The sequence below is a fragment of the Triticum aestivum genome, chromosome 2B (genome assembly GCF_018294505.1).
Source record: "Triticum aestivum cultivar Chinese Spring chromosome 2B, IWGSC CS RefSeq v2.1, whole genome shotgun sequence".
In the NCBI taxonomy this organism is placed as follows: Eukaryota; Viridiplantae; Streptophyta; class Magnoliopsida; order Poales; family Poaceae; genus Triticum; species Triticum aestivum.
Genome location: NC_057798.1, coordinates 90945454 through 90966154, shown reverse-complemented (window position 1 = coordinate 90966154; position 20701 = coordinate 90945454). Strand labels below are relative to the sequence as shown.

The window sequence follows — 20701 nt, the reverse complement described above, 5'->3', positions numbered from 1 at the left end:
AGCAGTAGCGCGTCTGCCTGTAAACACATTACTACTAAAATTCCCACGGCTTAGCCGATAGGCTACACATAGTAGTAGCAAACTATAACGAACCGCGCTACTGCTACTTTATTTGTAGCAGCGCATTTTAATCTAAACTCGCTACTGCTAAAGGTTATAAAATTAAATGGAAAGAAAATATAAAGGTAATTGAAAATGAAAGAAATAGAATAAGGTGAAAGGAAAAAAATAAAATGTGCAGAAAACTAAATGAAAAAGGGGGAAAAAGAGATAGGAGTAGCAGTAGCGTGTATCCCAGAACACGTTGTAGCTAACGTAGCAGCAATGCTTTTCCCAGAACGTGCTACTGCTACTTCTGACTTAACCACGGGGTTCGTCTTTCCCCACGCAGCCACTTCCCCCAAATCCAACTCTCTCCACTCTCGCCGCCGCCGTCGCCCGTCGGCCGCCGCGCGCTCTCCGCACAGCCTCTACGCCGCCCCGAACCCAGATTCAACGCCGCCCCCGCCCCCGACCTCAACACTGCCCCGGACGCCGCCCCCTACCCCGACCTCGACGCCGCCATCCACCGCGCGCCCGAGCCCCGACCCTGACCTCGACGCCGCCCTGCCCCTCCCTCGTTGCAGGCACCCAAGGTGAGCACGCCCGCTCCTCCCTCTCCCCTACCTCTGCCTAGGGTTTTTTTATATTTTAGTTGCATCAAATTAGTTAGGGTTCATGTAAGAGTGGAAACAAATCAGATGTGGATGCGGCTCAAATGAGTTAGGGTTCATGTAAGCACTACAGGAAACAGGTAATTTGCCGTCTGTGGATCACAGACGGCAAAGACTTTGCCGTCAGGAAGCAGACGGCAAACTCAGACGACAAAGTATAATCGGCAAAGAATACTTTGGCGTCAGCTTTTCATCATGAAGACGGCAAAGACTTTGCCGTCAGCCAAATCTGTTTTGCCGTTAGCCTTATAAATAACAGACCGCAAAGAATGCGGTCTTTGTCATCAGTCAAAACATTTCCTTTGCCATCATCAAGACTAAACTACAGACGGCAAAGAGTGTTTTTTATTTTTTTTAAATTACGTCAGTTGAAGTGTTCGGTGGTCGCCGGAGTAGCCAAATCCGGCAACCCCTGCCACTGCCGGGGACCTCTAGTGCTCGGGGCACAGAGGAGGTTGTGGAGGCTCAAGCGCGACGAGGTCCGGCGAGGGGCGGCTTAGGCGCGGCGGGATCCAGCGAGGGATGGCTAAGATGGTTGCGCCGGGTCCGGTGAGTGACGGTCGCGGTGAAGTCCGGCGAGGGGCAGAGAGGAGGAGCTTGGGGAGGCTTGGCCGCGATGGTGTCGTGCGAGGGGAGGTCGCGGCGGGGAACGGAGAGGAGCGGCCGCGGAGGAGTCCGGTGAGGGGCGGAGAGGCAAAGTCCGGCGAGGGGTCTGTCCAGAAACGAGCGCTTGGGGCAGGGACGATGTTGTAGGGCCTCCAGCTTGGATGGCTGCAGGAGGCGGACCTTGGCAGCATGCGGAGCAGGGAGGAGGCCGTCGGAGGCATGTGGAGGCAGGCGGCCGGCCATCGGAGGCGGGCGGCCGTGTGGAGTCCGTTGGAGGCGCGCGGAGGCAGGCGCCCCGGCGGAGGATGTCGGAGGCGGGCCGACCAGGCGGAAGCCAGCGGAGGGCGGTGGCGTGCAAAATCTCGCGAAGACGGGAGGAGGCCAGCGACGACGGGGTCCTGTGATGCAGCGGTTGCTTCTGGAGTGGTGGTGTGTTGCCAGGCGAAGCACGGGCGGCCGTCTGGATCGATGGTGGGTGGTGGGTGGGTGAAGACAGAGAATGTGCGTGGTGGGTGGGGCCCCTTGCATCGGTGGGTGGAGAGAGAGAGGACGTGGGGGCGTGGGAGAGAGATCCGGGAACATGTGGAGCTGATCATGCCACCTCATCGATCCAGGAGATCGATCCGCGAGATGTGTTTCTTTGCTTTGTCGTCTGCTTCTAATACTACAGACGGCAAAGATCTTTGCCATCTGCGTTTCATATTACAGACGGCAAAGTATGCACTTTACCGCCTGTAATACAAAAGGCAGACGGCAAAGATCTTTTCCGTCTGTATTTATTTTTGTAGACGGCAATGTGAGCTCTTTACCGTCTGTATTATTTTTTGTAGACGGCAAAGTATATTTTGCCGTTAGTTTTTGTTTGCCGTCTTCTAATGATGGCAAACCCTTTCTTTGCCGTCTGCCCGATGAAAAGCAGACGGCAAAGACGCCTCCTGACGGCAAATTAACTGTTTCCCGTAGTGAAGGGTGAAAACGAATCAAATTTCTAAGATGAATCATAAAACGAGTAAATTTTGACCACTTATTTCACTTTATAGTTGGATAATTGGAATATCCGCTACCACTTTCCACCCCTATAGGTTCATCAAATTAGATGGTAATTAGGGCAGTAGTTCCTAGGTACTAATTAGTTAGTAAGAACTAGGTACTAATTAGGTACTAGAATATTTTTATTTATAGTAAGTTTATTTTTAGTAAGAACTAGTTGAATTAATAGAACTAGTTAGTAAGAACTTGTTGCTATTTTTTAGTTAAAGCAATTTTTCCCGCCTCGACGTGGACGATGCCTATCCCGCATCCTCGTCGTTGAGTCGGCGGAGGACGACACCTGCTTGACCAGATCGGCCATGTCCGGGACTGGGCTCCGCCGGGGTGGTACTGGGAGGCGCTACCTACCGGGGGGCGCAGGTTGGTGCGGAGCCAACCTGTCGTTCACCCGAACCTTCTTTGGTGGCGGTCGCGAGGGACAGTGAAGGTCCAGAGGCTCGAGGACTCCGCGGAGGTGGTGCGTCACCGTGTCAGTGAGGAGGACGCGCACGTCCGTTGCTACTTGTTTGTGTTGGAGCACGGGTCGTTCTCCAATACCTGGCAGGTTCTCCAGGGATCTCACTGGAGCTATGATCCCGTGATGGTTCCTTCTCTGTGGGTGTCCACCGCCCGCGCCGATACCCGTCGTGTGCTAGGGTTTTAGTTGTATTAGTGATGTTATATGTATGACACTATTCGTGATGTATAAGTTATAATATTCGACGATGTATGGACGCATGAGATGATTTACTTTTGCTTATTGAATGCATGCTAATTTGAGTCCTATAAGATATTTTGAAATGTATATCTTGTGTTGCTCAATATCCAAGTGGCCGGTCATGTTTGCAGGTTACACCTCCGAGTGGCCTATGTTTTGTCGGAGTATTGATTCATTTCCGCTCCAGCAAATTTCAGGCGCTCGATATGTCCTATTTTAGCAAAGGTCATGCCGGATTTTTCCGTGAATTTTGGCATGACTTATGCCAGAATATGTAGGAAATATCGAGTGCCCCGGATTTGTGTGTTGAGTATCCTGGTAGTTGTCTTCGATCGATTTTCAATTAATGTTTTAACTATGAACATGGGAAATGTCTAACAATGAAAAGGATTTCGGTATTTGCAAATACTGCGAAGACGAGCACGGCCTGTGTGACGGAATCTTCCTAGATGATGATAGGCGCTTCAGTATCAAGCTGGACGAGAACTTCGAACTGGATACAGTAAGTCACATCGTCAAGTCTTTTTTCGTAATTAAGCATGACATCTGCTTCATTTGCTTCAACTCATATTTTTTTTACTATTCTACTAGCGTATACCCTGCCATGCAATAGTTTTTGTATTGGATAAGATAGGTTTCAGTCATACAACATAGGAAAAGAAAGTTTACTTGAAGACAGAGCATGGTTATATTTTCCATGCAAAATTATACAATTCAGACGACTACACCTATTTTGGATGCAAAACATGGCGAGCACTATGCAAGACTTATGCATTTGAGCTTGATATGGTTATCACCTTTGATATTCGTCCGGAAGATGATATTGAAGGTAATACTGAAATCTGGGTCGATGTGCAGACGCCTCCAGTTATACCATTATGTAAGTTTCTCAACCATATTTATGTCTTTGATATTGTTTATTCAAAAATAGTTGACTACTAATTTGTATTGTCAGCTTATTTCGGTGCAAGCAAACATGTCCAGCGCTTGATAGACATGACCGTATACTGTCCTGGGGCTGAACTCAACTGCGAGGAGCTCAGTCATTATGTTTCATGGCTTGAGGATCTTGATACTGTCAAGACAAATTTTCTTCATGCATTTAGAAATGCTAGTACTGAACATGTGCGACTAATAGTGTTCGTAATGAACTACGGTCACATCTATTTAGGAAGGATGGTAAGATTTTTACTATTTGTCCTCAGTGCATCTTTTTCATACATTATTTTGAAGCTAAACTTCATTGCTAAGTATGTTACCATACAATGTTCTTCAACAGGGACTCCCGATGAATGTTGCGCCTTATGGGATCGAGACTAAAGGTACCATGAGTATTATCAGCTTACGGCCAAGATATCCTACAGATTACTTTAGTGCATTCAAGATTAGCGATAGATGCTTAATAGTGCAAGACTAGACCAAATATGTGATGGGGGAGCACAGAGAAGTACTAGGGGGCAGCAAACAGATGCGCTACCCACGATTAGGAGACAGGTTCATCTGCATGCTCCAACTTGAACAAGGAGGAGAGCTATACATGTTTTATGTTATTTTACCTAAGAGAGAGCAGCAGGAGTGATTAGCTAGCTAGAAATGAGTTTGAGGATGATGATGTGCTACACTATTATTATGATGATAAAATAGCTAGTGTTGGTGGTAATGACTATTATGATTATTATTAGCTAGTGTTAGTGGTGATTAAATAAATACTATTGGTGGTAATGACTATGATGATGATTAAATAGCTTGTGCTGGCGGATTACATTCAAGTGGAGGCAACATGTGGTGCACATCGAAAGTACTACTAGTCCAAACTACATCAAGTTTGGATTAGTAGTATACTTTTGACATGCACCACATATTGCCTCCACTTGAACCTAATCCACCTTCATTTGACATACTGTTACGGACATAATGATGTAAACCTCATAACTGGTATTGTACCAATATTTGTACGATGGCGCATAAATAAACTAAAAATAAAAAATAAAAAAAGAATACTAGTAGCGATGGAGAGAAAACACGCTGCAAGTAGTTACATTAACAGTAGCGTGGGAGTAAACAAACGATGCATCTATTTGTACTAGCAGTAGCGCATGTGGGCACGCATTACTGCTAAGCAATAGCTGTAGCACCTTATTAGTAGCGCGCCTACCCGCGCTACTAGTGAGCACAAAACGAGCGCTACTGCTCGGATTTTCCCTAGTAGTGCTGATGTGTCTCTTGTTCCTTGACTTACTATGAATCTGTTTTCTGCTGGTCAATTTACTGAATCTGGTTATCGCGTCATTCTTGACGTTGACTCTTGTTCTATTCAGGATCGTCGCACGCACACTTTGGTTGGGGCTGGCCCTCGCCGCCATGGATCTCGGGGTCTTTGTGTGTTAGAGTGGCCTCATGTTCCTTCCGCTGCCACCACTCTTGCTAGTTCATCCACTTCTGTCGCTTCAGCTACCGGCTCCTTCCAGTAGTGGCATCATACGTCTCCAACATATCTATAATTTTTTTATTATTCCATGCTGTTATATTATCATTCTTGGATGTTTTACATTCACTTTATAACAACGTTATCTCATTTTTTTTGGACTAACCTATTGACATAGTTCCCAGTGCCAGTTGATGCTTTTTACTTCACAGAATATCCAGATCAAACGGAGTCCAAATGCAGCAAGACCTTTTGGAGATTTTCTTCTACCCAGAAGACAACTTGGGAGCCAAGGAAGTGCATGAGGGAAGGCCCATGGGGCCCACCACCCACCTGGGCGCGCCAGAGGCCCCTGGGGTGCCCTGATGGGTGTTGGGGCCCACGGAGGTCCTTTCCACCACCTCTCATCTCTATAAGTACCCAAATATTCCAGAAACCCTAGGGGAGTCGACGAAACAAAATTCCAGCCGCCTTAAGTTCCAGAACCATGTGATCCAATCTAGAGCTCTATTCTGACACCTTGCCGGAGGGGAACACGATCATGGAGGGGTTCATCATCCTCATTGGTGCTCATCTGATGATGCATGAGTAGTTTACCACAGACCTACAGGTCTATAGGCAGTAGCTAGATGGCTTCTTCTCTCTTTTTGATTCTCAATACAATGTTCTCCTCGATGTTCTTTGAGATATATTTGATGTAATGACTTTTTGCGGTGTCTTTGTTGGGATATGATGAATTGCGAGTTTATGATCAGTTCTATCTATGTATATTATTTGAGTCTTCTTTGATCTCTTATATGCATGATTATTATAGCCTCGTATTTCCCCTCCAAAACTTTGGTTTGGTTTGGTCAATTAGATTGATTTTTATTTCAATGGGAAGAGGTGCTTTGTGATGGGTTAGATCTTGCGGTGTTCTCACCCAGTGACAGAAGGGGTAGCGTGGCACGCATGTATCGTTGCTATTAAGGATAAAAAGATGGGGTCTAATTCAAACATGAAGAGATCTTGTCTACATCATGTCATCATTCTTATTTCATTACTTTATTTCTCCATGAATATAATATACTAGATGCATGTTGGATAGCAGTTGATGGGTGGAGTAATAGTAGTACATGCCGAATCATTTCGGTCTACTATCAATTGCCTTGGATATTGTCATAATTATTTGCTCTTCTATCAATTGCCCAACAGTAATTTGTTTACCTACAGTATGCTATTTTCTCGCGAGAAGCCACTAGTGAAATCTACGGCCTCAGGTCTATTTTCTATCATACTGTTTTCAGATCTATTACTCCAAAAACCCAAAAATACCTTGCTGCACTTTTTATTTATTTATTTTATTTTGTGTTTTCTCTAGATCTATTTATCCAATCTCATACAATTTAATCTATCTTAGTACCGAATCGAGACACTGACTTGCGATAGTATTGCCGCAGCAAATGGTAATGCGGTGTGGAGATATTTGTCGTGGTCAATACCGGAAAAGTTGGGATGCGATAGAGATGGCAGAGCAGAAGGATAGAGGACAGCAGATGATAGCAGAGGTTGTTGAGTCTAAGTTCTCTATCTCGTAGAAAATTGAGTGTTCGTGTATGGAGAAAAAAATCAGCCTATCCACAGAAGAGAGAGTAGGTCAAATAAGCATAATACGCACAGGTGGGTTTCTTTAAGGTTTATTTACTAAAATGCCAACAAAGGATGTTCAATGTATCACCTTGTGGTCCTTCCAATTATTTCTAGAACCATTTTTGAAAGTATGAAATACATTGGCAGCAACGAGACTCATCGGGATGATTACGGAGTGTGCATCCTTGTTATACAATCACTACCTTCCTTAGCAATCACACCATCACCTTTTTTCCTCCGATCTCAAATACTTTGAAGTAGAAAGGTAGGTATAAAAAAGGGCATAAGGAGGAAAGGTCGGAGAATGTGCAAAGAGCCTATGAATAACTAAATTATGGATACAAATTGGAGAGAGCTCAATTGAACACATTTTCCGAAAATCTCCACTGTAACATGTGGAGGTCACACATTGCACTTTTTAGTAGTATTTCGTGCACGACAACATCATGCGACGCCCATACTGCTTGGTCGATTTAGGAAACTGGTACTACCCCACAATTAATTATGTACCATAGAAGAGGCTTCCAACATTAATGACATATTGGAATCCCAATACCTAAGATTGACCCTCAAAATAAGAATAAAGTTTGATACATGAAAATAAATACTTGGAGGCCAAATTATCCAAACAAAAATAGTTTTGTCACTGCCAAAATTTCTACATGCAATTTGAACACAAAATATACTAGATGGAAATATTAAGGTTTTTGAAGTGAGAAAAACATTTTTTAATGAATCAATGGCCTTCACTCGAACCACCACCACATCTTCATGATACAATTTTCAAACCATTTTATTACCACATAATATTTTGTGTGAAATTTAAGCATGATGCATTAGAAATCGACATGACCTGTTACACACTACTGGACCGGCAACACAGTACTCCGGCGCTATATAACCACCTCACCCCACTGCATTTCTAAACTCCAAAGCATTAAGAAAAAAAAACCTCTCCAAAACTATGTCTCTTCTTAGTCCTCCTCAGTCCTTGTCTCATCTGGTTCTTCCATAGCCTATCAAGGCAAGATAGTACAAACGAGAGGGTGCACCGATGTCGAACATGACAGTGGTGATGGATCTACAGTTGGAGGAGCTGCATCTGGCGCTTCTCTGACGTACAGGTTTGACCCCACATACGTGGAGCTGGTCATGCACTACCTAACCCACAAGATCTATAACCCCTACTTATCCTGTCACGTGGTCGCCGACATCGACCTTAACAACACCAAGTTATGGGATGTCCCGACTAAGTGTAGTACTACTCCTCGGTAATTTGCAGGCATGAGGTAGCGCGCTCATGGCGAGTCGGTTTTGCAGTAGAGGTGAAGATGGGTGAGAAGGAGTGGTTTCTTTTTGTGCACATGGATCGGAAGTACGTAAGAGGGATGCGCACTAACCATGTGACTAGGAGCGACAATTGGAACGCGACGAGGAAGGACAAGGGAATATACTATGGCATGGGATGGTACGCGGTCCTCATCGGCATTAACAAGATGCTCGTCTTCTACCATGGCCGCGCCCCCCGCGGCCAGAAGACACCATGGGTGATGAATGAGTACCACCCTGAGGGCGACTTGCGCCATTGCCTACCGCCCTCCGCCAATGTACGACAAGAATCGATTTTGATTTTTAGTCCTCGTCTTCACATGAGTTGATCGATAGAACCACTTGAGCATCACATGTCACGCTCGAGATTTGATTCTTGTTTCATATTCTCCTCGTGTTTTTTTCTCAACCTGCCTATTGCGTGCGTGCCTGACGATTGGGTTGTTTGTCGATTGTTCAACAAAAACTTGGTTGCCAAGAATGCGGCCTAGATGGTGGTTACGTACGATGGGGGCATGGAGGTGGAGGACCCATTCACCTTCCTCGATGAATTGCTCAATAGTGATGAATTACTCAGCAATGCCAACCTGCTTAAGCAAGGAACCATTCGTGAATTTTGTGTGAACTCTCCCTAGTCAAATTGTCGGTCCTCATGAAGCATCTCCAAAGTGCAGTAGTGCACGCCTCCCTTCAGGGCATAAAGATGAGGTGAAGGTTGTGGTGGTTCCCAACTTCCTTCCTAATTATCGCTAACATCCCAATAATAGTTGGCTGCTCGTGGTCAATGCACTATTGTTCATGGTCATAGTCTTCCTGAATCGAGACACTGAATCGCGATAGTATTGCCACAAAAAATGGGAATTTGGTGTGGAGATATTTGTCATGGTGAAAACCTGAAAATTTGAGATGCCATAGAGATGGCAGAGCAGAAGGATAGTGGAGAGCAGATGATTGCAGAGGTCATTGAGTCTAAGTTCTCTATCTCGTAGAAAATTGAGTGTTTATCCACGGTAGGAAAAAATCAGCCTATCCATGGAAGATAGAGTAGGTCAAATAACCATAATACGCACCCCTCCAAAAACATATCTTTCAGGTCGGTTTCTTTAACGTTTATTTTTTGAAATGCCAATCAAAAATTTTCAATGTATCACACTTGTGGTCCTTCCAATTATTTCTACAACCATTTTTTGAAAGTGTGAAATACATCGGCAGCAACGTGACTCGTCGGGATGATCATGAAGTGTGCATCCTCATTCTACATTCACTACCTTACTTGCCAATCACCCCGTCACCCTTTTTCCTTTGATCTTTAATACTTCGAAGTAGTAGATCCGAGAGGGCGCATCAATGTCGAACATCACGGCGTTGATGGATCTGCGATTGGAGGAGTTGCAGCTGGCGCTTCTTCTTAGGAACCTGTTTGACCCCACGGACGAGGAGGTCATCACGCACTACCTCACTCCATGATCTGTATCCCCTACTTCACCTATCACGTGGTTGCTGATGTCAGCCTCAACAACACCGAGTTGTGGGATCTCCCGACTAAGTGCAGTACTAGTTCTCGATAAATTGCAGGCATGAGGCAGCGCACTCATGGCCAGTTTGTTTTGCAGAAAAGGTGAAGATTGGTGAGAAGGAGTGGTTTCTTTTTGTGCCCATGGATTGGAAGTACCTGACGAGGATGCGCATAAACCGGGTGACTAGGAGCAGCTATTGGAATGCGGCGGGTAGGGAAAATGGGATATTCTTCTGCACAGTATGGTACACGGTCCTCATCGACACGAACAAGACGCTTGTCTTCTACCACGACCGCACCCCCAGCGGCCAGAAGACACCCTGGGTGATGAACGAGTACCACCTCGATGGCAACTTTCCCCATAGACTACCCCCTCCGCCTAGGTACAACAAGAATCCATTTTGTTTTATAGTCTCCGTCTTCGGACGAGTTGATCGATTGAACCCCTGGAGCATCGCATGTTACACTTGTTGTTTGCATCTTGTTTCTTATTCTCCTCGTGTTGTTTTCACAACCTACCTATTGCGTGCGTGCGAGACGTTTAGGTTGTTGTCGGTTGTTCAACAAACACTTGGTGGCAAAGAATGCACCCTAGATGGTGGTTGCGGATGATAAGGGCCTGGAGGAGGAGGACCCATTCACCTTCCTTGTTGAATTGCTCAATAGTGATGAATTGCTCAGCAATGCCAACCTACTCAAACAAGGACCCATTCGCGAAATTGTCGTGAACTCTCCCTAGTCAAAATATCGATCCTCATGAAGCATCTCCAAAGTGTAGTAGTGCATGACTCCCTTGAGGGTATATACATGAGGTGTTGGTTGTGGTGCTTCCCAAGCTCCTAATCATCGGCAACATCCCAATAATAGTTGACTGCTCCTTGTCAAGGCACTATAGTTCATAGTTAACGTCTTCCCGAATCGAGACACTGAATCATCGAGACACTGCCACACAAAATTGGAATGTGGTGTGAAGATGTTTCCCATGATGAATACAAGAAAATTGTTATGCCATAGAGATGGCAGAGCAGAAGGATAGAGGAGAGTAGATAATAGCAGAGATCGTTCAGTCTATGTTCTCTATCTCATAGCATAATACGCACCCCTATCCACGGAAGGGAGAGTAGGTTAAATAACCATAATACGCATCCCTCTGAAAAATTTCTTTCAGGTGGGTTTCTTTAAGGTTTATTTATTGAAATGCCAACTGAGAGTTTTCAATGTATCACACTTGTGGTCCTTCCAATTATTTCTAGAACCATTTCTGAAAGTGAGAAATACATCGGCAGCAACGATACTCATCAAGATGATCATGGAGTGTGCATCCTCGTTCTACAATCACTACATTCCTTACCAATCACCCCATCACCCTTTTTTCTCCGATCTCAAATACTTCAAAGTAGAATGGTAGGGCAAAAAAGGGTAGCAGGAGGAAAGGTCGGAGAAGAGTCTATGAATAACTAAGTTATGGATACAATTTGGAAGGAGCTCAATTCAACACATTCTTCAAAAATCGCCTCTATAACATGTGGAGGTCACACATTGTGCGCTTTCTAGTAGTATTAGTGCATGACAACATGATGCAACGCCCATACTGCTTGGTCGATTTAGGAAACTAGTACTCCCCCCCAACTAATAAGTTATCAAAGAAGAGGCTTCCAACATCAATCACTTATTGGAATCCCAGTACTTAAGATTGATCTACAAAATAAGAATAACGTTTGGTACATGAAAATGATGACTTGAAGGCTGAATTAACCAAACAATAATAGTTTTGTTACTGCCCAAAATTTCTACATGAAATTCGAACTCAGAATGTACGAGATGGAAAGATTAAGGTATCTGAAGTGAGAAAAACATTTTTTTAACGAATCGATGGGCTTCACTTAATTTTTTGTGCTCTACAGGTACTAGTTTGAACCACCACCACAACTTCATGATATAATTTTAAAACCATTAGATTACCACATAATATTTTGTGTGAAATTTAAGCATGATTCACTAGAAATCATCATGACCTATTACACACTATAGGACCGGAAGCACAGTATTTCAGACGCTACATAACCACCTCACCCAACTTCCACAACGGTCGCTCTTCTTACTCCTCCTCAGCCTCTGTTTCATATGGTTCTCCCATAGCATATCAAGGCAAGATAGTAGATCCGAGAGGGCGCAACAATGTCGAACATGGCATCGGTGATGGATCTACGGTTGGAGGAGCTGCAGCTGGCGCTTCTTCTCAGGTACCGGTTTGACCCCACCGATGAGGAGGTGGTCACACACTACCTGACGCCCAAGAACTGTAACCCCTACTTCTCCTATCACATGGTCGCCAACGTCAACCTTAACAACACCGAGTTGTGGGATCGCCCGACTAATTGCAGTACTACTCCTCAATAACTTGCACGCTTGAGGCAGCGCGCTCATGGCCAGTTTGTTTGGCAGAAGAGGTGAAGATGGGTGAGAAGGAGTGGTTTCCTTATTTACACATGGATCGGAAGTACTTGACGGGGATGCACACAACCAGGCCAGTAGGAGCGGCTATTGGAACACGACAGGTAAGGAAATGGGGATATTCTGCAGCACAGGATGGTACACGGTCCTCTTCAGCATGAACAAGACGCTCATCTTCTACCACGGTCGTGCCCCCAGCGGCCAGAAGACACCGTGGGTGATGAACGAGTACCACCTCGAGGGCGACTTGCCCCATTACCTACCCCCGTTCGCCAAGGTACGACAAAAATGGAACTTGTTTTTTAGTGTCCGTCTTCGGACGAGTTGATCGATTGAACCACTAGAGCATGTTACGCTGAAGATTTGATTCTTGCTTCTTATTCTCCTCGTGTTGGTTTCTCAACCTACTAATTGCGAGCATGCGGGACGATTGGGTTGTTTGTCGGCTGTTCAATAAAGACTTCGTGGCAAAGAATGCGCCATAGATGGCGGTTGCAACCGACAGGGGCATGGAGGAGGAGGAGGACCCGCTCACCCTCCTCGTTGAATTTCTCATCAGTGATGAATTTCTCAGCAATGCAAACCTGCTCAGACAAGGACCCATTCCCGAAATTGTTAGGAACTCTCCCAATTCAAACTATCAGTCATCATGAAGCATCTCCAACGTGTAGTAGTACACGCCTCCCTTGAGGGCATATACATGAGGTCTTGGTTGTGGTGGTCCCCAAGCTCCTTCCTAATCATCGGGAACATCCCAATAACTGTTGACTGCTCGTGGTCATGGCACTATTGTTCATGGTCATCGTCTTCCTGATTCGAGAGACTAAATGGCGACAATTTTGCCACAGAAAATGGGAATGCGGTGTGGAGGTATTTCTCATGCTAAATACCGGAGAAGTTGGGACGCAATAGAGATGGTAGAGCAGAAGGATAGAGGAGAGCAGATGATAGCAGAGGTCATTGAGTCTATGTTTTCTATCTCTTAGCAAATCCAGTGTTTGTGTATGGAAGGAAAAAATCAGCCTATCCAGAGAAGAGAGAGTAGGCCAAATAACCATAATACACACCCCTCTGGAAAATGTCTTTCTAGTGGGTTTTTAAGGATTATTTATTGAAATGCCAACCGAGAATTTTCAATGTATCACACTTGTGGTCCTTCCAATTATTTCTAGAACCATTTTTGAAAGTGTGAAATACATCGGCAACAACAAGACTCATCGGGATATTCACGAAGTGTGCATCCTCATTGTACAATCACTACCTTCCTAATCAATCACCACCTCACCCTTTTTTCTCCGATCTCAAATACTTCGAAGTCGTACGGTAGGGACGAAAAAGGGTAGAAGGAGGAAAGCTAGGGGAATGTGCAAGGAGTCTATGAATAACTACATTATGGATGCAATTTGGAAGGAGCACAATTCAACACTGTTTTTGAAAATTGCATCTCTAACATGTGGAGGTCACACATTACGCTTTTTAGTAATATTCGTGCACGACAACATCATGCGAGGCCTACGCTCCTTGGTCGATTTAGGAAACTGCTACTCCCCCACAACTAATAAATTACCATAGAAGATGCTTCCAAAATTAATCATAAATTGGAATCCCAATATTTAAGAATGGCCCTCAAAATAAGAATGAAGTTTGATACATGGAAATGATGACTTGAAGGCTGAATTAATCAAACAAAAATGGTCTTCTTACTGCCCAAAGTTGCTACATGAAACTTAAACTCGAAATATAAAAGATGGAAAGATTTAGCTTTCTGAAGTGAGAAAAACATTTTTTTAATGAATCAATGGGCTGCACTTAATTTTTTGTGCTCTATAGGTACTGTTTCGAAGCATCACCACAACTTCATCATATAATTTTAAAACCATTTGATAACCACATAATATTTTCTATGGAATTTAAGCATGATACATTAGAACTCGCCATGGCCTGTTACACACTATTGGATCGGCAGCACATTACATATATAGGCACCTCACCCCACTGCACTTCTAAACCCCAAAGTGTTAAGACAAAATCACCTCCCCACAACTGTCGCTCTTCTTACTCGTCCTTAGCCCCAGTTTCATCTGGTTCTTCCATAGAATATCAAGGCAATATAGTAGATCCAAGAGGGCACAACGATGTGGAACAAGGTGGCGGTGATGGATCTAGGGTTGGAGGAGCTACAGCTGGCACTTCCTCCGAGCTACTGGTTTCACCCCACCAGCGAGGAGGTGGTCGCACACTACCTCATTCCCAAGATTTGTAACCCCTACTTCTCCTGTCATGTGGTGTCCAATGTCAACCTCAACAACAATGAGCTGTGGGATCTTCCGATTAAGTGCAGTACTACTCCTCGATAAATTGTAGGCATGAGGCAGTGCGCTCATGACCAGCTTGTTTTGCGGAAGATATGAATATGGCTGAGAAGGAGTGGTTTCTTTTTGTGCACATGGATCGTAAGTACCTGATGGGGATGCGCACCAACCGGCCTACTAGGAGCGGCTACTGGAACACAACGCGTAAGTACAAGGGGATATTCTGTGGCACGGTATGGTACACGGTCCTCGTCGGCATGAAAAAGATGCTCGTCTTCTACCACGGCCGCGCCACCAGTGGCTAGCAGACACCATGGGTGATGAACGAGTACCACCTCGTGGGTGACTTGCCCCATCGCCTACCCCCCTCCGCCGAGGTATGACAAGGATCAATTTTGTTTTTTAGTCTCCGTCTTCGGACGAGTTGATCAATTTAACCGCTGGAGCATCACATGTTATGTTCCAGATTTGATTCTTGTTTCTTATTCTCCTCGTGTTGTTTTCTCAACCTACCTATTGCGTGCATGCGAGGCGATTGGGTTGTTTGTCGGCTGTTCAACAAAGACTTGGTGGGAACGAATGCGCCCTAGATGGCGGTTGCAACTGACGGGGGCATGGAGTAGGAGGAGGACCCATTCACCTTCGTCATTCAATTTCTCAACAGTGATGAATTTCTCAGCAATGCCAACCTGCTCAGACAAGGACCCATTCCCGAAATTGTCTTCAACTCTCCTTAGTCAAACTATCAGTCCTCATGAAGCATCTGCAATGGGTAGTAGTGCACGCCTCCCTTGAGGGCATATACATGAGGTGTTGGTTCTGATGGTCCCCAAACTCCTTCCTAGTCATTGGCAACATCCCAATAATAGTTGACAGCTCATGGTCATGGCACTATTGTTCATGGTCATCGTCTTCCTGAATCGAGACATTGAGTCGTGATAGTTTTGCCACAGAAAATGGGAATGCGGTGTGGAGATATTTCTCGTGCTAAATACCGGAAAAGTTGGGATACCATAGAGATGGCAAAGCAGAAGGATAGAGGAGAGCAGATGATAGCAGAGGTCATTGAGTCTAAGTTCTCTATCTTGTAGCAAATTGAGTGTTTGTGTATGGACAGAAAAAAATAAGCCTATCCACGAAAGAGAAAGTATGCCAAATAACCATAATACGCACCCCTTCGAAAAATATCTTTCAGGTGAGTTTCTTTAAGGTCTATTTATTGAAATGCCAACCGAGAATTTTCGATGTATCACACTTGTGGTCCTTCCAATTATTTCAAGAACCATTTTGGAAAGTGTGAAATACATCGGTAGCAAGGAGACTCGTCGGAATCACGGAGTATGCATCCTCGTCCTTTCCTTACCAATCACCCCATCACCCTTTTATTCTGATCTCAAATACTTCAAAGTAGAAATGTAGGGACAAAAGGGTATAAGGAGGAAAGGTCGCAGAAGAGTCTATGAATAACTGAATTATGGATACAATTTGAAAGGAGCTCAATTCAACACATTTTCCCAAAATCGCCTCTGTAACATGTGGAGGTCACATATTGTGCGCTTTCTAGTAGTATTAGTGCACGACAACATCATGCGACGCCCATACTGCTTGGTCGATTTAGGAAACTGGTACTCCCCCACAACTAATAAAATACCATAGAAGAGGTATCCATCATCAATCATTTATTTGAATCCCAATACTTAAGATTGATCTTCAAAATAAGAATAACGTTTGGTACATGAAAATGATGACTTGAAGGCTGAATTAACCAAAAAATAATGGTTTTGTTACTGCCGAAAATTTCTACATGAAATTTGAACTCAAAATATACAAGATGGAGAGATTAAGGTTTTTCAGGTGAGAAAAACATTTTTTTCAATGAATCAATGGGCTTCACTTAACGTTTTATGCTCTACAGGTACTAGTTCGAACCAACACCACAACTTCATGATATAATTTTCAAACAATTTGATTACCACATAATATTTTGTGTGAAATTTAAGCATGATGCATTAGAAATCCTCATGACATGTTAAACACTACGGGACCGACAGCATGGTATTTCGGACACTACATAACCACCTCACCCCACTTCACTTCTAAACCCCAAAGCATTAAGACAAAATCACCTCTCCACAACTGTCGCTCTTCATACTCGTCCTCAGCCCTTGTTTCATCTGGTTCTCCCATATCAAGGCAAGATAGTAGATCTGAGAGGGTGCAGCGATGTCGAACATGGCAGCGGTGATGTATCTGCAGTTTGCACTTCTTTTGAGGTACCGGTTTGACCCCACCGACGAGGAGGTGGTTACACACTACCTCACCCCCAAGATCTGTAACCCCTACTTCTTCTGTCACATGGTCCCCGATGTCAACCTCAACAACACCGAGTGGTGGGATCACCCGACTAATTGCAGTATTACTCCTCGATAACTTGCAAGCTTGAAGCAGCGTGCTCACGGCCAGTTTGTTTGGCATAAAAGGTGAAGAGGGCGAGAATGGTTTCTTTCTGTACACGTTGATCGGAAGTACCTGACGGGGATTCACACTAACCAGGCCACAAGAAGCGGCTAGTGGAACGCGACAGGTAAGGGAAAGGGGATATTCTGCGGCACGGGATGGTACATGGTCCTCGTTAGCATGAACAAGACACCGACTTTCTACCACGGTCGTGCCCCCAGCGGCCAGAAGGTACCGTGTGTGATGAATGAGAACTACCTCGAGGGCGAGTTGCCCCATTGGCTACCCACATCCGCCAAGATACGACAAAAATCGATTTTGTTTTCTAATCTCCGTCCTCGCACGAGTTGATCGATTGAACCGCAGGAGCATCACATGTTACGCTGGAGATTTGATTCTTGTTTCTTATTCTCCTCATGTTTTTTTCTCAACCTAGCAATTGCGTGCATGCGAGACAATTGGGTTGCTTGTCGGTTGTTCAACAAAGACTTGGTGGCAAAGAATGCGCCCTAGATGGCGGTTGCAGCTGACGGGGGCATGGTGGAGGAGGACCCGTTCACCATCCTAGTTGAATTGCTCAATAGTGATGAATTTCTCAGCAATGCCAACCGGCTCAAGAAAGAACCCATTCCAGAATTTCTCGCGAACTCTCCCTTGTGAAACTATCGGTCCTCATGAAGCATCTCCAAAGAGCAGTAGTGAATTACTAACTTGAGGGCATATACATGAGGTGTTGGTTGTGGTGGTTCCCAACCTCCTTCCTAATCATCGGCAACATCCCAATAATAGTTGGCAGCTCGTGGTCAAGGCACTATTGTTCATGGTCATCGTATTCCTGAATCGAGACACTAAATCACAACAATACTCCCACAGAAAATGGCAATGCGGTGTCGAGATATTTTTTTACAATGAATACCGGAACAATAGGGATGCGATAGAGATGGCAGACGAGAAAGATAGAGGAGAGTAGATGATAATAGAGGTCGTTGAGTCCATAAATTCTCTGTCTCGTAGAAAGTTGGGTGTTTGTCTATGGAAGGAATAAAAAGTAGCCAAGCCACGAAAGAGAGAGTAGGTCAAATAACCATAATACGCATCCCTACGAAAAATTTCTTTCAAGTTGATTTCTTTATGGTTTATTTCTTGAAATGCCAACCGAGAATTTTCAATGTATAACACTTGTGGTCCTTCCAATTATTTCCAGAACCATTTTTGAAAGTGTGAAATACATCGGCAGCAACGAGAATCATCCCGATTACCACGGAGTGTGCATCCTTGTTGTACAATCACTACCTTCCTTACCAATCACCGCATCACCATATTTTCTACGGTCTCAAATACTTCGAAGTAAAATGGTAGGGACAAAAAAGGGTCGAAGGAGGAAAGCTAGGATAATGTGCAAATAGTCTATGAATAACTAGACTATGGATGAAATTTGGAAGGAGCTCAATTCAACACTGTTTTTGAAAATCGCATCCATAAACTGTGGAGGTCACACATTACGCTTTTTAGTAGTACTCATGCACGACAACATCATGTGAGGCCTATGCTTCTTGGTCGATTTAGGAAACTGCTACTCCCCCACAACTAATCAATTACCATAGAAGAGGCTTCCAACATCAATCACATATTGGAGTCCCAATATTTAAGAATGGCCCTCAAAATAAGAATAAAGTTTGATACATGAAAATGATGACTTGAAGGCTGAATTAACCAAACAAATATGGTTTTGTTACTGCCCAAAGCTGCTACATGAAATTTAAACTCAAAATATACAAGATGGAAAGATTAGGTTTTCGAATTGAGAAAAACATTTTTTAATGATCAATGGGCTTCACTTAATTTTTTTGTGCTTTACAGGTACTGGTTCGAACCATCACCACCACTTCATGATATAATTTTCAAACCATTTGATAGCCACATAAAATTTTCTGTGGAATTTAAGCATGATGCACTAGAACTCGTTATCACCTGCTACACACTACTGGACCGGCAACACAGTACATATATAACCACCTCACCCCACTGCACTTCTAAATCCCAAAGTGTTAAGACAAAATCACCTGCCCACAACTATCGCTCTTCTTACTCATCCTCAGCCCTAGTTTCATCTGGTTCTTCCATAGAATATCAAGTGAAGATAGTAGATCCAAGAGGGCGTAGCTAAGCGGTGATGGATCTGGGGTTGGAGGAGCTACAGCTGGCACTTCCTCCGTGGTACTAGTTTCACCCCACCGACGAGGAGGTGGTCACGCACTACATCATTCCCAAGATCTATAACCCCTACTTCTCCTGTCATGTGGTCACCGACGTCAACCTCAACAACAACGACCAGTGGGATCTCCTGATTAAGTGTAGTACTACTTGTCGATAAGTTGCAGGCATGAGGCAGCGTGCTCATGACTAGTTTGTTTTGCAGAAGAGGTGAATGTGGATGCGAAGGTGTGGTTTCTTTTTGTGCACATGGATCGGAAGTACCTGACGGGCATGCGCACCAACCGTGCAACTAGGAGTGGTATTGGAAGGGAACGGGTAAGGACAAGGGGATATTCTGTGCCACGGGATGGTACGCGGTCCAAGTCGGCATGAACAAGACGCTCGTCTTCTACCACGGCCGCGCCACCAGCGGCCAGAAGACACCATGGGTGCTGAACGAGTACCACCTCGTGGGCCACTTGCCCCATCTCCTACCCCCTCCGCCAAGGTACGACAAGAATCAATTTTGTGGTTTAGTCGCCATCTTCAGACGAGTTGATCGATTGAACCGCTGGAGCATCATATGTTACGCTCGAGATTTGATTCCCGTTTCTTATTCTCCTCGCGTTCTTTTCCCAACCTACCTATTGCGTGCGTGCGAGACGATTGGGTTATTTCTCGGTTGTTCAACAAAGACTTGGTGGAAAAGAATGTGCTCCATATGGCAGTTGCGACCTATGGAGGCATGGAGGAGGAGGAGGACCCGTTCACCTTCCCCGTTGAATTTCTCAACAATAATGAATTTCTCAGCAATGCCAACATGCTCAAACTAGGACCCATTCCTGAAATTGTAGTGAACTCTCCCTAGTCAATCTATCGGTCCTCATGAAGCATCTCCAAATTGCAGTAGTGCACGCCTCCCTTGAGGGCATATACATGAGGTGTTGGTTGTGGTGGTTCCCAAGTTCCTTCCTAATCATCGGCAACATCCCAATAATAGTTGACTGCTCGTGGTCATGGCACTATTGTTCATGGCCATGTCTTCCTGAATCGAGACACTGTATCGCGATAGTTTTGCCACAGAAAATGGTAAAGCGGTGTCAAGATATTTGTCGTGGTGTATACCAGAAAAGTTGGGATGCCATAGAGATGGCAGAGCAGAAAGATAGAGGGGATGAGATGATAGAAGAGGTCGTTGAGTCGAAGTTCTTTATGTCGTAGAAAATTGAGTGTTTGTGTATGGAAGGAAAAATCAGCCTATCCACAGAAGAGAGAGTAGGTCAAATAACCATAACACACACCCCTACAAAAAATGTC

At 44.6% G+C, this 20701-nt stretch overlaps 5 pseudogenes; all 5 read left to right on the top strand.

The window, feature by feature from the left end:
- The first annotated feature begins 8174 nt into the window (after window positions 1-8174).
- On the top strand, window positions 8175-9084 carry LOC123039017 (NAC domain-containing protein 92-like; annotated as a pseudogene).
- A 3059-nt stretch (window positions 9085-12143) lies between these two features.
- Window positions 12144-13072, top strand: LOC123039016 (NAC domain-containing protein 92-like; annotated as a pseudogene).
- A 1482-nt stretch (window positions 13073-14554) lies between these two features.
- Window positions 14555-15321, top strand: LOC123039015 (NAC domain-containing protein 92-like; annotated as a pseudogene).
- A 1633-nt stretch (window positions 15322-16954) lies between these two features.
- Window positions 16955-17848, top strand: LOC123039014 (NAC domain-containing protein 100-like; annotated as a pseudogene).
- Window positions 17849-18128: 280 nt separating this feature from the next.
- Window positions 18129-20252, top strand: LOC123039013 (NAC domain-containing protein 92-like; annotated as a pseudogene).
- The last annotated feature ends 449 nt before the right edge of the window (window positions 20253-20701 follow it).